The sequence below is a fragment of the Artemia franciscana genome, chromosome 1 (genome assembly GCF_032884065.1).
Source record: "Artemia franciscana chromosome 1, ASM3288406v1, whole genome shotgun sequence".
Classification (NCBI taxonomy): domain Eukaryota; kingdom Metazoa; phylum Arthropoda; class Branchiopoda; order Anostraca; family Artemiidae; genus Artemia; species Artemia franciscana.
The window spans coordinates 64,915,215-64,929,526 of NC_088863.1; the positions used below are offsets into that span (position 1 = coordinate 64,915,215).

Below are 14,312 nucleotides of genomic sequence, written 5' to 3' on the forward strand. Positions count from 1 at the left end.
GAATGGGGAAGGGCTAGCTGCCATTGGATTCTTTTGACTCTTAAAAATTAAACTAGAACTTTCAATTTCCAGTCAAATGAGCCCTCCCTGAAGTTTATACGAGCATACCTTTCATAAGGGCCATATACTCCCCAAGGACATAAGTTACCAGACCTGCCCCCCCCCCACCCTGGTGGGATCTAACGACATCAGAGCTTTTTTTCCAATTTTGAACTATTTTTTAAAAGATGGGTACACCAATTTTTTTTATCGGATGGGTTTGAGGGAAAGGGCGTGGGGGGATAGTTGCCCTCCTATCTCTTTTGACTCTTAAGGAGTGAACTAGACCATTCAATTTCCAATCAAATCAGCCTTCTATGAAGTATTCCTTCCATAAGAACCATATAGGCTTCCACGTCAGTCCCCAGTCCCCGAACGCCTGTCCCCAGGCCCAGCAAGTTTTTTTTTACTGACACAGAATTTTTCTTTTCTTATCTCTGAACTATTTTTAATAAAATGGCTATCTAAAATAATTTTTTGGATGGGTTTGGGGGAAAAAGCTTGGGGGGCTAGTAGCCCTAGGATCTCTTTTGACTCTTAAAAAGTAAACTAGAACTTTCAACTTCCAATTAAATGACCCACCCCTGAAGTTTATACGAGCATATTTCTTATAAGAACCATAGGGTTAATAGGTCTAAGGGTTCTTATAAGAACCCTTAGACCTAAATTAAAACGCCTGCATCCGGAACCTAGGGGGTTTTGTCGAAACCGAAGGTTTGTTATATGATCCTCGAACTATTTTGTATCAAAGTGGCTATCTCAAAATTTACCCTCCATTCTTTTCAACTCTTAAAAGGGCACTAGAACTTCTGATTTTCAATCGAATAAACCATCTCTGAAGCCTATGTGTCAACCCTCTCCATATGGGGAATAAAAAATAAAAAATAAAACTTTAGATTCGAATGGCCTTTACAATACCATGTGGCCTTTACCGCTATTGGCTTCTGATTTTTAGGACTATCGGGGAATTAGACAAATGTTCAGGGGCAACTGTAAGGGAGAGAGGGTGTGGATAAGGGTCTTTTATCATCTCCAAAACTGGAATAAATTTAAAACTTTACGACTTATGTTACCTAAGTCTAGTGACTACATGACAGCTCCATTGACTGTGATAATGTTATTAAATGTGAACACTCCGCCACGAAAAAAAATAAAACAAAACAAAGCAAGCAGAATATGTTGTCTAAGTCTTAAGCCGAAATAATGTCTTTTGTTTAAAAAATGGCATTTTTGTTTCTACAATTTTCTACATATTGATAAATGTTTCTACATATTGATAAATTAAAGATGAGTAAGAAAGATTAACAAACTATGTATTTATGACAAGGAATTCGGAGACAAAATGTTAAATGGCTCTAATAGGCTCAAAACCTAACAATCATAAGGAGCCTTTACCGTCCTCATGAGCTAGTTGAATTCAACTAGAACTAACTCTTCTATGAGCATAATTAAATAGTTTCTTGTAAAGATTGGGGCACAGAAGGTTTAAGATAGACACAAAAACAGCTAGACAATTCAGGTACTTAATTAGCAAAATGTGGAGCTTTGTACCCCTGCCTTGCAAGCAACAGCCATAATTTAGAAATTGTATCCACAGTTTACTTTGTGTTTTTGTCATTTTTTTCGAATTATTCGCTCCTCAGAATTTTCTTCCCGACTCCCCTTTACCCTCCATCCCCACAAATACCAAAAACAAGAAGAAAAATAGAGAATTTCACAAGGCAGTGTAAAACAAATTAGAATGAATATTTTTGCCTTATGTCCAAGGGCCGTCCTCAGCAATACAAAAATATTTAAGAAGGAAAAACTTACAGCAGAATAAAATCAATTGAACTAAAATGAAAACTTTTCAAAACAGTACCAGCATCTTTACCTCAGCAAAGTTCAAACAGGACTGGTAAATAAATCTGTCTTGAGAAATTCCCCATGGTTCTTCTTGTTTTTGTTGTTTGTAATGGAAAGAGAGAGTGGTCTTCGTTGCTATTTACGCCTCTTCCCCCTCCCCCCCGAAGATAAAATCCTGTATATGCTCTTCACAGAAATACTGTTCATTTCCTGGTTCTTGAAAAAAAAGCATTTATAAAATCTTTCTATATTATGTTTTTTATATACATTGGTTGCTTATTGGATGCAAACACTAAAATGTTAAAGTGTTTCTCTACTTACAGTTAGTTAGATAATTTATGAAAGCACTATCTTATGTATTGTTCTAAACGAATCCTGGATTCTACTGTTAGAGAAGGAAGTTTGAATCTAACTCTGAAATTGAGTCTATTTTTAAATATATGACAAAGAGAAAGTGTTCTAACGGGTGTAGATTGATTGCCAAATCTTCATTTTTCCTTCACGTTACAGTCATTGACTGAGATCATATGAAAATATGAAAAGAAACACGATGAAAAAGGGAAAATTTTGAGTGCAAGAAAGAATCAGAACAAATATTTTTATTTTTGTTGGTTAACTCTACGTGAAAATGAAGCACAAATACTTGAGGACTATGCACTGGGGTCTGTAATACGTTTCCAAATGAAAATTATTATTTAATGAGCTGTTTAGGATAAAACTTGCCTACTTAGTTTTCTTTGATTATTCTATAGCCACCCCCTCAACGCCAACAAATAAAAATACCTTGCCTGCTATATAAACTAAAAATATATTTCCTTTCCTGAGATGAATTTAATTATTTACATCTTTTCTGTTTTCCAGCTGTTTCAAAATATAAATTGGTAAAGAGCTATGCATCTTAGATTTAAGTTTGAACAGTTTGAACGAACCGTTAGAGGTGTCGCGAGTCTGGATTCTAGAATAAGTTTGAAAACTAATGTTAAGAAGACTAAATCACTAAGGCCAGGAATAATTGAAGGGGAAGAAAGGATGATGGGTACCAAAAAGATCGATCAAGTGGACAGCTACTTTTACCTAAATAGGCAACATAATAGCGTCGCCTGGATAATGAGTGATTTGGCGAGAACATATCATATTTGTATTATTTTGCTTTCTTTAGACCAGGGCACTTTGTACAGAAGGATTTTCTGTAGAAACTTCGACACAGACTTATTCGATTGGAAATTGAACGTTTTAGTTTCCTTTTTACTATCGTCTAAAGCTATGGGAGGGAAACCAGCCTTCTCCACCCCAACACCTATTATTTCGCCATATAAATCCAATCAAAATTTTGATATAGCCACTTTATTCCACGTAGCTGGAGGGGCAAGTACTTATGTATTTGAGGATGACCCCCCTCCGCAGAGACCTCAGGGAAATGGTTAAAAGTAATGCCCCAGGGGCATATAAAGTTCTTATGGAAAAGGTGGTTCAGTAAAATTTAGAAGAGGCTGATTGGATTGGAAACGTGAAGTTTTAGTTCGCTATAGACAGTCAAAAGTGGACTTGGACAACTAGTCCCCCTCCCCCCTCTTGATGCCATCTTTTCCCCGAACATAGCCAATCTTAATTGTGAGATAACTATGTTGTTCAAAATAGTCCAAAGAATATACAAGAATGCCTTCAGGGTGGACACAGCCTCCAAGAGACCAGGGGCAAAGGCTGTTTGTTATTTCCTGGGTCATACGGGTAGTCGTATATAATTTGGATTTGCCTCATTTATTTGAAAGTCTTAGTGCCCTTTTTAACAATGAAAAGTGAATTGAAGGCAACTACCCTCCCCCCAAAGTTCCAGCAACTATGTCATTGGGAATGTCAACCTCCCCCCTGTCTTCAGAGCAAGGGATGTAAATTAGGCAATTCGTTCATTGTTTACATATTTTATATATTATTAAGAAAGGTATGAATGTTTAACCTTTACTTCGGTGACCCTTTCAGAGAGTATTAAAGGTAGTATCGAATTAAATCAAAGCACATCATGTGTAAACGGCTTGTCAATAGGGCGTAATCCGGAAAGGTAGTTAACCTTTACTTTGGAAAAAGACGAAGGGTAATCAGGTGACCCTTTCAGAGAGTATTGAAGGTAGTGTCGAATTAAATCAAAGCACATTATGTGTAAACGGGTTGCCAATAGGGCGTAATTAAGTAAATAATTTGGAACTTTCAGGAAATGATAAGGGAGATGATCAATTGACCTAAAAGGTAATATTTGCACGCTACTACTACTACTACTAACACCACTACTACCGCTATTATGGCTACCACCACAATAGTACATTCATAATATTGAGTGGAAACTTGAACTAAATTAAAAGATATTATGTGCTTGAACTGTAAAAAAAGTATAATTTAAATATGGATTGGGGTTCTAATTTTTTGAAAGTCGAATTTCAGATAATGCTTAAGTGGGAAGATTGTTTGATCTTCAAATGATTTTATGAACCGATTTGGGGCTTCAATTGTCGATAGCTTTGTGGGATTAAGATACGAGTTAGAATCTGGGCCAGTTACGCATATGGCTCCTGTTAAAGTGAATGATGGATAAAGGCATCCAATAGTCGCCAAAAGAATAGCTAGAGATGGCTCACTTGAAGTAGATAGTTTTTAAAAGGAGCAAGGACAAAGTGGTGGAAAACTCAAAATGATTAATACACGTAGTAGCATTTACATAGATAAGTGCTATCTTTTCTCGTTTTCTTCTTTTTTTTGAAAATTGCCTGAAAAAAAAAAGGAAATGCTATCACAACATGTATGTACGTTTCACCGCCTTAGCGATAGGAGGGAGGCAAAGCGATGCTATAATTTTGCAATGACGTGAAGGGGGCGGTCTTAAGCATCCTTAGTTTGTGTTAAAGCCAGTGTCGAAACCTCTTTGTTCAGTACAGTGTTGCCAGATTGGCTTTTTTCAAGCCCCGGTGACTTATTTCTCTGGGCTGGGGCGGGTTTTTTTTTCGCGGGCTTGGGGCGGGAAACTGGGCTTATTGTTCTTTAATTTGGCTTATTTTGGGCTTTTCTACTCAAAAGAATAATATTTTTTTAAAGAATTTTTTTTTCAACTTCAAGTTCATTCTTTTACAAGACTTTCGAGCCGAAAGAAAGCGAACGGATTTAAGAAAAAGTTTAACTATACCCTACAATTCACTAAAAAAGAAGAAGAGAATAAGTAAAGTGAGTCACAAAGAACTATTTATTACGGCAGATTACTAGTTACAACTATTGAATAGAGACGTTTCAAACAGTTTGAGGTAACAAACTGTAGTAAGGAGCGACCCGGCTCAATAGTAAACGAGACTCTAAACAACGGAATTTTGATGCTAAAAGATACATCAAAAGAATCAAATTTTCATGCTGATGTTAAATATATAAGTTTCATTAAATTTAGTCTTTGTCATCAAAAGTTACGTACCTTAGAAAATTTGCCTTATTTTGGAAAAAGGGGGAAACACACCTAAAAGTCAAAGAATCTTAACAAAAATCACACCATTGCATTCAGCGTATCAGGGAGCCCTGTAGTTAAAATTTCAAGCTCCTATCTACAAAAATGTGGAATTTCGTATTTTTTGCCAGAAGACTGATCACGGGTGCGTGTTTATTTAGTTTTTTTTTCCCAGGGGTCTTCTTATCGACAATGTGGTCCTAGAATGTCGTAAGAGGGCTCATTCTAACGGAAATGAAAAGTTTTGGTGCCCTTTTTAAGTGACCTAAAAAATTGGACGGCACCTAGGCTCCCTCCCACGCTCATTTTTTCCCAAAGTCAACGGATAAAAATTTTGAGATAGCCATTTAGTTCCGCATAGTCGAAAACCACAAAACTATGTCTTTAGCGATGACTTACTCTCCCACAGTCCCTGGGGGAGGGGCTACAAGTTACAAACTTTGACCATTGTTTACGTACAGTAATGATTATTGGGAAGTGTACATACGTTTTCAGGGGGATTTTTTGGGTTTGGGGGGTAGGTTTGAGGGGAGGGGGCTATGTGGGAGGATCTTTCCTTGGAGAAATATGTCATGGGGGAAGAGTAATTCAATGAAAAGGGCACAGGATTTTCTAGAATTATTATAAAAAAAAACAATGAAATAATAAACATGAAAAAGTTTTTCAATTGAAAGTAAGGAGTAACATTAAAACTTAAAACGAACAGATATTAATACGCATATGAGGGGTTCTAAAAATACTTTTGCATAAAGAGCGGGGTATTTAGGAGGAGATAAATATCTCGCTCTTTATGCTAAAGTATTTTTAGTAATTTCAACTATTTATTCTATGGCCTTTCTGATTCAGTGGTCATTCTTAAAAAATTGGGACAAAAGTTAAGATTTAGTTTAAAGAGCAAGGTATTGACGAGGGGGCAAACCCCCTCATATACATAATAAAAACAAAAGTTATCTACGTAAGTTAATTCTTAAGTTGCGAATAGTTTTTACTAACAAAACGTTCGTTAAAAATTAAAGGCTCTAGTTGACTTTTTAAGTAACCAAAAAACTGGAGGGCAACTAGGCCTCCTTCCCCACCTCTTATTTCTCAAAATCGTCTGATCAAAACTAAGAGAAAGCCATTTAGCCGAAAAAAGAATTAATATGCAAATTTCATTTTAATAATTTATGTGCAGAGAGCCAAAATCAAACACGTATTAATTCAAAAACGTTCGGAAATATAAAAAAAAATAGTTTTTTTTAACTGAAACTAAGGAGTGACATTGAAACTTAAAACGAACAGAAATTACTCCGTATATGAAATGAGCGTTCCCCTCGGCAATCCCTCGGCCTTTACGCTAAAGTTTGACTCTTTGCCACAATTCTACTATTTAAAACACTTAAAAACTTTAGCGTAAAAAGCGAGAGATTGCAGAGGGGACAACTCATTTCATATACGGAGTAATTTCTGTTCGTTTGAAGTTTCAATGTCGCTCCTTACTTTCAGTTAATAAAAAACTAGTTTTTTTTTTTATTTAATCATCTACAAAAGGTAAGACGCCAAATACAACATTGCGCTTGAAGCAGATGGATATGGACTTCATAACTCCCAAGCATGGAACATTCAAAGTACTACAAAACAATACCTTGCAGTTGTGTTTGAAACAGATAGAGATAGACTTTATAACCCCCAAGTACTTTCCAAAAAAAATTTAAAATCCAACGAAAAAGCTTAATATTCTATGTTTTTCTGATTATTCTAGCAAATAATGTTGAAAATAAGATACGAAACTATTTTTTAATAGGATTTTTTTTTTCAGTTTGCACCTCAAGGTACAAATAGGAATTGAATAAGAAACCATCAGTTTCTTTAAAAAGAAAAAAAAATGTCGGAATTCTTCAGATTCTGTGAAATTCATATAAAAATGAGCTCCTTCAGTAGAGCCAAAACTAGGAGTCTTCGGACTGGAGCCTGATTGGTCAAAGAAACCGATTGATAAGCTGCATCTAAAAACCAAAATGCTGTATTACAAAATAATCATCTTTTGATATGCACATTTTTCCTAAGGTGATGATACTGAATTTCTAAGTTGCAATTAGCTTTTTAGTTGTTGTAGCATTTTTTTTTGTCAAAAGCTGTACATTATATTTCATTTCTCAGAAATTATTTTTATTTTTCTTGCTTGAGGTTTTAAGAAAATGTACCAAAAGTATTGAGAGCTTTTCAATCTTAGATTGATTCTCTTGAAGTTTTTTTTCCTTTGTGATACAGAATTTTAAGCTTCAATTATTTTCTTTTGTGCATTTTACTACTCTATCCAAAGAAGTAATTAAGCCTGTGTATTTCTAGTTGTGATATTTTGATCATGATTCTGTTTTGCTCACTAAAATTGTTTTGCTTATTGAAGAGATCTCATTGCGTTTTCTGTTACTCGTAAATTTTTTTTTGTTGTATTACGATGTCAATGCACTAAGAATTAGCTGAAAGCCGCGTTCATTAAAACTAGGTTACAAGAAAAAAAGAAGGTTTTCAGTGAAAAGTCTTCTCTTAAATAACCATAAAAGTTCAAAATACTTAGCTGCCACGTAGCTTAAGGTAATTTTTAGATTATAATCTTGCTTCAAAATAGGCTTCTAAAGAGATAATCATGAAGAAAATATAATATTTAGTGACAAATTAAAAAAAAATTATCCCTTGTTAGGGAGATGGGGCATGGGGAAATGGCTTTATTTGTATAGGGTTATAGCTTTCATTAGGGTATGGAGAGGCGGCAACTCCGTTGAAATGTGTAAATTTGGAGGGAAAACTAAAACTGTAAGGAATACTAGCATATTAAGATTTGCCTCGAAGGCTCGGCTGGGAAATGGCCCCTTTGTCTTTTTTATTTTGCTTTCATCTAAAGTAGCAGCAGTTACAATTAAATCGTCCAACTTTAATCCTACGTCCGAGCACATGTTCTTTGATTTCAAAAGTCCCGAGTTTGAGAATTCCATGGACGAAATTGTTTCCAAGTAGACAGTTTCACTTTCGCACCATAAGTTTTTCAATGCAAAAGCTCAGCTTCAGAAAAAAAAACGAGTTCAAAATACTAAGCTGCCACACAGCTTAAGGTAATTCTTTTATATTCAAACTTAAAAGTGGCAAAAAATGTCAAGTATTCCTGTCTGCTGGGTAGGTTTATCCTTCTTTCCTGTGAATGTTGAGGGGAGATAAACAAAATTACGACTCTTCCTGAAGTTTAAAGAAAAAACGATGAGAATAGTTTTTGGACTGGAAATTCAGCATCCTGGATTGTTGCATCCAGATGTAGCATTCTCCGTGGAACAAGCTTTCGGGCACGCTCACTATAAAGTGAAGTCTCAAAAGTAGATTATTTCGATAAAATTTTTTGTGGCTTGTTCGGGCTTATTTTGAAAATCCCAGGGCGTTTTTTTACGCTGACAATGCGGCAACACTGGTTCATTATAACTTGGCAGCCCGACGAGTGCGGTTATGTGTCTGCTTTGGGAGGCTATTAACTGCAAAAAAATAATGGACAATCTTGAACAATACATTTGTGTGGAGTTAGAGTGTTGACAGCGAACCAAGAATACTACAAAAGTGTCCTTCAGCGTTTTTGAGAAAAGTTTCTATGGAAAACGCCTGTCCTGTGGAAATTCGATATTCTTATAGCTTCGCAGACCCTTTATTCCCCTGATTTGGCTCCTGTAGCATGCCGTAGAATTTTTGGAATAATTTGTTGGAATTTCTTTATTCTTCTATGATGGAAAGGCAGAGTGGTCTTCGTAGCTAGTAGAATAAATGCTCTTTTTATCCTAGGAGGTGTACCCGATGTTTTATTGATGACTGATAACCACAGGCACTGCTTAAGAAGTTGCATCCACAAGCCAAGCCTTCAACAAGACAACCCTGTTGATTTTTATAGTGACAGTTTATCTTTTGTTAATGTTACCCCTTGTACAAAAAAGGCAAGCTGATGTTTAATAGTTTTTCAGAAGAATTTTACAGTGCTTTCTATGAAATACTACGTAACGAATAATTTTCCTAGAAATTTATCATGTTTTTTAACTTTTGGTGAGATAAGATAAAAATTTGCTTGTAAAACAACTATAAAAGTAGCCTTGAGTAAAATAGATCGTAAAATAGTATACGCAAATAGAAAATATCATTCCGGTTAGATAAGGATCAATGGTCATTTATTGATGTATTTATATTGTAAAAAACACTAAGAGAGTAGGGAGCTCCACCCTGAGAGTTTTTCAAAGTTGTTCAAATCTTCAAAGAGTAAGACTTGGTTACGAATTCAGGACTCGTGTTTTAATCCCTTTAAACTATCTAGTTATACAGTCTCTGTGGTTTCCTCACCTGCGGTGTCAGTCGGAGGTGATGAGTAATATGTGTGATTCGTTCATTTTTCTTAGTGATTTGTTTGATGTTTGTTAGTTTTTTTTCTTTTCGTAAGATATGATAGATAAATTTTTCTCCTGGATTGGGATATCAAGGTATATTTTGCTTGTTTTTCATTTTGTATACAAGTTTTTCTCTTATTCTAATTCTCTGTTTTTGGCCTTTATTTATTCTGTTTTAGTCTCTTTTTTCGCAAAAAATGAGCTCATCGTTCTGTTTGCCTAGTTGCAGTCCACAAGTCATTGTTATGAAGATACCCAACTGGGTGATGAGTGCCGCATCATGAATCATGGTATTTTGAATTTGTCTGACTCTAGTTTGGGTGACGTCTCCTCCTTGGGGGAGCGACTATTTCATCTACAAAATAACCCAATTGATGTTCTTAGTTTGATAAATAATTCAATAGGTAAGTCTAATTAATCACCATCAAACCCCCATTTTTCAGTTAGTAGTAAGTATGTATCAGATTTAGATCGAGTATCTAAACGAGATGGTAGATTCTCTATACTTCAGCTTAATGTTCAGGATCTTTATACTTCGTTTGATGAGTTGAAAAGAATAGTGCGTAGTGGCCACCATGATTTCATTGGTCTTTGTGAGACTTTCCTCGATTCGAAAAACGAATATCTATTGTATCTCCCTAGGTACAAGATGGAATATTTGAATCGAAGTTGTATGGCTAAAGGTCGCCTTGCTGTTTATGTCTATGCTGTTTATGTTTACATACTCTGTTGGACATGGCCTGTCAAGAAATGAAGAAGGAATTTTGAATCCGTATTTATTGAGACTAAACCCAAGCTAACACTTTGATTGTTGGTAATATATACCGGTCTCCTTGTGGGTCTTTTTCCTTTTTCCTTCAGATTCTTGGTGAACTCTTGGAAATAATCCAACTTCATTCATGTGAAGTTTTCATTATGGGTGACTTCAACCTTAACAATGTGACCGGAGGTCATCCTCGTCCTTGAAATTTCTTTCAACAATGCTCTCTTGTGGAGAGCTTGCACTACCTTCTGCATGCATTCCAACTCGCATAACAAACACTACCGCCTCTTTACTTAATAATATTTTTTCATATCTGACCTTGGTGCAAAATTCTATATTGACAAGTGATATGTCAGACCATTTTCCTGTTTTTTGAGTGTATGATTTTTCCAATTCGTTGCCTAAAAGGAGCCAAGGAGCTGGTTTTTCCTCTTTAAAATTTAATGATAAGTGCTTGCATATTTTTAGGTCACGATTAGAGGGCCGTTCATGGAGTATTTCTGAAAATGAATCTGATATAGATTCTTTGTTTAATTAATTTTATGATTCTTTGAAAGAAGTTACCTTGGATACATGTGATCCAACCCAGTCGAATCTGGCATCGAAAAGAACAGGCCCTTTGAATACTTGGATCACTCATAGACTCCCCAAAAGTTGGAAGAAGGAAAATAATCTTTGTTAGGCTTACAGGTCCTCTAAGCCATTTTCGCGTGATTCTCGGCTTCAACTTTTCTAAGCTTATAGAAGAGTTCACAATTCGCTTTGCCGAAAGGCTAAATACTTATTTTATTATAAAAAATTCTCTGCGTGTGGTAAAGACATGGCAAGTAATCAATTCTGATATCAGACAATCTTTTCTGTCCCTCAAAGTGTTGTGATTGACGGCAAAAATGTTGAGGGTAAGCGAAAAGTTCAAGATACTTTTACTTCTTATTTTGCTAATATCGGCAAAATACTGCCTCTTCTGTAAGTCCTTCTTCTTCTATACCTGATTTCAGGTCTTACCTTGGACCGTCTTGTCCTAAATCAATGACATTGAAACCTGTCTCTGAAGCTGAAATAGCCAGAATTGTCAATGGTTTGAGGGATTCCTCATCCTTTGGCCCAGACCATATTCCGACTAAGATTGTCAGGTTCATTCTTCCTGTCATTGTGTGTGTCTTTCTTTCTTTTGAAAATGGTGTCTTCCCAAGTGCTCTAAAGAAAGTCAAGCATAATGTTTATACTAGAAAGACAGTACTCTCCTCATCAGCAGATAGAGAGCTAATAAAGTAACCAGACAAGATCAACGACATAAGTAGAATCACTAATGAGGTTTTGGTTGGTTTAAATCCAAGTCTACTTTGAAATACATGTTGATTTTATTTATTTTTTGGATTATTCTGAGTTACCTTCTTCTTTTGCTTTCTTTTCTTCTCGTTACATATGCGTGGCACTTAGAGTAAAGTTCCCAGCACTTGAATATGTTAAAATCTTCCGCAGGAAACGTAAGCCGTAATAGTTGAATTTCTATATTAGCAACAATAAATTGGGAATCTTTTCCACAATCGTTTTAAATAGAAATCAATTTTTCACAAAGTATGCCTTGGTTAGTTTAGGGAAATGTTGAAGGCAAATAGCTAATTTTAAGCTGATACTACTATTACTACTGCAAACAACCCACCGCAGCACCAAGCCACCTAAAGCCAAGACAGCTACGAACGTTCTTCCTCCACCCTATCTATTTCAAGCCTTCCTTTAGACACCCTCCTAGGAAGTTCCCATTTACTTTAAATCTTTCTTTAAGAAATCATTCCGCCCCAACCGCAAACGACCTGGTTTCCGTTTAGCTCTAGACGGTTGGTCAAAAAGGGCCATCTTTTACGATCTGTCATCCCTCATCCACAGAGCGTGCTCCAACCATCTTAACCTTTCTCTCACTAAAGCTCTAAAAAGCGGGATTGAACCAAGCTTTTTGCACAGTTTACTATTTGAACTACGGTCAGTCAGCCGGGTACCCAGAACAATTCGTAGGCAGTTCCTCTTGAAAACATCTAACACCTCTACATTCTTTTTTGGATTTCCCACGCTTCAGATTCATATTTGAACACTTTCATTACAGCTTCTAATATTCTAATTTTGGTATGCATACTTATCTCCCTATCCTTTCAAACTTTTTTTTTCAGCTGTGAAAAAACACCCTGAGTCTCTGCTATTCTACTTCGTCTTTACTAATAATACCAGCGTCTTTACTAATAATACTACCAAGGTATGTAAACCTGTCCACCTGATAAATATTTTTGTTAACTAACGTCACCTTTTCATATTCACTTATTCCTTGCGTTAGTGACTTAGTCTTCTTAACATTTATTTTCAAGCCTATTCTAGCACGCTGAATTTGCAAAACTCAAAAAGTTCATTCAATTTGCTCACACTTTCATCTAGGATGCCTAAATCATCAGTATAATATAATTCCAGGAGAGCTTTTCTTCCCCATTTGATTCCATGGTCTCCCATTGCCTTTCTTGTGCTTCTTAAGATAAAATCTATCAAAATGATCCATATAAAGGGGGATAAAACACAACCCTGCTTAACTCCTGGTTTAATACGAAACCACCCGCTAACCTAATTTCCTATCTTAACCGCAGCAGTGTTATTCTCGTACATATCACTAATCACTTAAATGTGTTTTTTTAGTATACCATACAAGGATAAGACCTTTGCTAAAGATCTTCTATTAACAGAATCGAACGCTTGCTTATAATCTACAAAATCTTAGGCGTTTGACTTATAACATAATATAGGGCTCTTTATACTCTCTTTTATTGAAAGTACTTGAAAAGATGCGTATCCAGTATTTCAGAGCAACTATCTAATAAAAAGACATATACAACTGTATATATATATATATATATATATATATATATATATATATATATATATATATAATACTAAAGGAGGACAACATAAAGATTATCCGTTTATCCGTACTGGATAGATGCGTATCCAGTATTTCAGAGCAACTATCTAATAAAAAGACATACTATTTAAATATGGACAACTATATATACATATATATATATATATATATATATATATATATATATATATATATATATATATATATATTTATATATATATATATATATATAAACTTATTTATATATATATATATATATATATATATATATATATATATATATATATATATATATATATATATATATATATATATATATATATATATATACTAGCTGTTGGGGTGGCGCTTCGCGCCACCCCAACACCTAGTTGGTGGGGCGCTTGGCGCCCCCCCCAAGCCCCCCCGCGCGCGTAAGTCGTTACGCGCCATATTAGCTACGCGCCATATTAGTTACGCGCCATTGTAATTGTGTCCCTGTGTCCCACCTGTGAATATAGATAGATTTATATATGTGTTTCAAACTACGTAAAAATTGCGAATATACAACATTCTTGGCTTTCCCATTGTCTGTCCATATACAAAGCCGTATGTACTAATAATGACGTCATATGCAAACGCTCTTTTTACAAACAAACAAACATGCATACACACAACTCGTTTTTATATAGATAGATAGATAGATAGAGCAATAGATAAGCAATTCTTAACAACTGAGCGTTTCGCTTATGTAGAATAATATCTCGAGGTAAAAACTGATCACCGACCATAACGATTGCCACTTCGTCGATAGTCGGAGCATTGTATCAACGCACATGTTGGCCAGGAGGCATTTTGTCAGCGGAAATAACAATTTTATGAGTATCAGTAGGCATCAAATCGATGGCTGTTTTGAACAGACGC

The 14,312-nt window shown here is 35.4% G+C and overlaps 1 protein-coding gene across 1 annotated transcript in view; it reads right to left on the reverse strand.

Annotated features, from left to right (window-relative positions):
• The window catches only part of LOC136032899 (uncharacterized), a 52,119-nt gene extending 49,828 nt beyond the window's left edge, over positions 1 to 2,291 (reverse strand). The window contains exon 1 of the mRNA XM_065713336.1: positions 2,206 to 2,291. The gene's annotated coding sequence lies outside the window, so the exon portion shown is untranslated. The remainder of the gene's footprint in view (positions 1 to 2,205) is intronic.
• Positions 2,292 to 14,312: the final 12,021 nt, after the last annotated feature.